The following is a 3,822-nucleotide window of genomic DNA, read 5'->3' on the forward strand; positions in this document are numbered from 1 at the left end:
TCAAAAATTCATTTACTATTAGAACTGACTTAAGAGTAGGGGTTTCAGAATCTATATCCCTTACCTGAATAAGATTATAAATGCAACCCTTATAAATCATTTTCCAAGCCTTTAGGCAAGATATGAACCGACCCTTAAGAGCATAACTTCCATCTTCACATGACATGATAGGTTCGTTCAGAACCTTGAATATGACAAATTGGGTCCTATAATCTATGGAAGCATAAAGCCAATCCATCCCAAGAATAACATCAAAATCTAACATATCAATCTGTACAAGATCAATATGAGTGACTCTATGAGAAATTGAAATAGGATAATTTCTACAAAAAAAATTCGCAACAATAGAATCACTCACAGGGGTAGAGACATTAAAGGAATTGGACAGGATTCCAGGACCAACATCAAATCTCATGGACACATAACGGGGTAAGAAATGAAAATGTAGCATCTGGATCAAGCAAAGAATACACATGAAAATGAAAGACTTTTAGAATATCGGTCACCACCTTCAGAGAACCCTCACGATCCTGTCGAGTCTAAAGTGCATAGAATCTATTCTGATGAGGAGCACCCACACCAGAACCACTAGGTTGAGCTTGCCTACCATCCTTTCCTTGCTAGCTTGCAACATACAATCCTTCACTTTGTGACACTCTTTCCACAACCAAAGAAATTATCCGTAGTGGCCCAACATTTTCCTGAGTGACTCTTGCCACACCTTTGGCAAACGAGAATAAAAGACCCATTTCCACCACTTCATTGATGCTTAGGGTTAAACACCTTATATTTATTGGACTTAGCATTTGAAACATTAGAAGAACTTTGAATGGAGAACTTTTTTCAGAAATGAGAATGACCATGTCTGCCGGACCTAAAATGAGAAAAGTCACCATCATCGATCCTTTCCCTCTTTGACTCCTTGGACTTCTCTTTTAAATTTTCCTATTCGATTTATTGGGCATGAATCATCAAACTATATATTTCCAACTCTTTAATCAACATTGTGGTACGACACTCCTCGACCACTATTTTGGACACGCCCGACACAAACTGTCTCATCCTTGCCCTAGAATTGGCAACCATAGTAAAAGATTACTTAGACGATTGAGTAAAATTCAAAGCATACTCTTTCACACTTATATTTTCTTGACGAATATTGATGAATTTAGGAACCTTCGACCCTCTCATCTGAAGAGGAAAGAAACAATCAAGAAAAGCCCGTTTAAATTTCTCCCAATCAAGAGGACCCGTATCAACAACACTCTCTTCCTTCCATTGTTTGAACTAAACTTGAGCAACACCCTTAAGTTGATAGGCAACCAATTCTGCCTTTTCCACCGGTGACACTCCCATAATTTCCACTATCTTATATATCTCATCAATAAACTCTTAAGAATCCTTATCAACTTTCAACCCATGAAACTCCAAGATTCATCCTAGTGAAGTCCCTTACCCTTATCACTGTTGTACCGACATTTGGGTTCATGGGAGCAATGAACTCACTATTGGTTTGGTCCGTCATAGCTTGAGCCAGCCCTTGGAAACGACTCAGAATTCTACATGAATCACTTTCTTAGACAAAGCATCAACTAAGGCTTGAGAAACCTTGGGCTCCATATCATTAGACACATTTCTTCTCACATAAGCTCTTCAAGAAGTCATATCCTGAAAAGCATCAGAAAAGAGTTTGGAGAAAGACCTTCATAGAGATGAACTCTATGGCACGACTTTAGAATAGTGAAAGAAGTGAAGCTTCCTAAATGACTTGTAGTCTCCTATTCATAAATTTGGCGCCTTTCACACTTATGAACAAGTCTCTACTCGACGTGACTTGTCAGAAATCCTAGGACATTTTCTAAACCTTGTGCTCTGAATATCAAGTTTTTCGTGACCCAACGTATACCCTAGATGTGACATGCCGTATAGGACCCCGATAGACGCTACATAAGTCACTCTACATGCATACAACAATATAGAATATACAAAAGAAACATTTAAGTAGAATGTCTCATATCAAAAAACAAAAGTTGAAATTTAAGTGTGAAATCATAACTATCTCTTGACAAGCCTTTCAAAAACATGACAAGGGTGGTTGGGAAGTAACCCATAAGCCACGTAAAAAGTTTCAAAGGAAAATCATAAAGCAATAAATGTTTTCATGATCTTTCCCTCGAAGTATGAGGACTCGCCAATCCAAAGAAATGGAGTAACAATCCAAGCTAGCCACAAGTGGAAGGTGATACATCAGACTCTATATTATAAGATAATATAGGAATAAGTATGCATTAGTACATGAAATGCACAAAGTATGGGGGAATGCATAAAACGTAAACATGATCAATGGGGAATTTTACATGATATGTGTGACCAAGATAAAACATTAATAAAAACCTTTAAAGGACCATAAGTAATTAAACACGGTCAATGCATACTTGAAATCATTAGAGAAGCTTTCATAAAACTTTTGAAAGAACCTAATTCATTTTGTGGGATATTAGCTTTAACCAACAATACACCATGTGAGCTATATGACATGGAATTTGATGTAACTGCCACAGTGAGAAGGGAGAGTCTACTTGCCAAGGTGGAACTTTGTATCAAATCATTAATGCTATTGTGGATCCACTAGCTAGGTGATTTAAGATAAACCTATCGGGCATGTAGTTTGGAACTAGAGATTGCTACTAGATACTATCCTATTTGAGCCTCCACCTCAAGTTTTCTCAGTGCTAAGTCAAATCCCAATGGAATAGATAAAGTCAATTATCAAAGCATAATATTAGGAAAGGCAAAATTCAAAATACCAATAAAAAATTATAAAGTCATCATAGAGTAGCTCCTTTAAAATCATGATTCACAAACTTTCCATATAGACACTTACATTCCTAAGCATCTAAATAATGATTTCATTCATATTGTGAGAAAACCTTTCACTATTCATATACTTCTTTTATATGTGAGAAAACCTTTAACAGCTCATTGATACTTATCTCAAAAGTTTTAATTCATAAAATATTCTTTTCATAAAATATGCATAGATTTCATAAGTCATATTCATAAGTTGATACACTTTATATTTCATAAATAATATTCATAAGATCATAAGCTTTCTATTTCATAAATCATATTCATAAGTTTTTAAGATTTCTTCATAGATTCATCATCAAAATCAAGTACAATTCATGGGTCCATATGAAATCAAATGAAAAATATGTAATTGAACCAAATCATGCATAATAAGATTGAAATCAAACAATTGAATCATGATAAATTGGACACATGGAGATTTGCATGAACCATGTGGAACTTACGTGGTGCTTATGTGGCATGTGATGTGGCGGGTCATCACACTCTCCCCCACCTGATGTTGCAAAAACCACGGTGCATTACTACTGAATAAAATCTCGTGTCTTATCTTTGAATAGCCACAAGTACTCATACCATTCTCGTGTAGCTTCTTTTGATGATTTCCCTTTTCAATGGACGTGGAACATGAAAATAAATTTTTGTCTCCGTCTCTCTTAAAATTTGTTGTGGTTTTCAAGAACATCCACTCTTTCTTGAGTCCCTCCACAAGCTGTATAGACAAAAGTTTGTCCTTGATTCTGTTTGTGTGGTATAGTTACTATAGGCACCATGCAAGCTCCTTCTCGTTCGATGACTGAAAGACAATGAATGTAGGGGCCAATCAAGGTATGACACCGTGTGAAGAACTCTTGTCTTAAAACAATATAAAAAATATCATTTTTGTAATGGTAAATTTTATCGTACCTTTCCAATTTCCAAATTTGATACCAACACCATGGGCTATACCTTGAG

The sequence above is a fragment of the Solanum verrucosum genome, unplaced genomic scaffold, assembly GCF_900185275.1.
Source record: "Solanum verrucosum unplaced genomic scaffold, falcon-dt-bn FXZP01000036.1, whole genome shotgun sequence".
In the NCBI taxonomy this organism is placed as follows: Eukaryota; Viridiplantae; Streptophyta; class Magnoliopsida; order Solanales; family Solanaceae; genus Solanum; species Solanum verrucosum.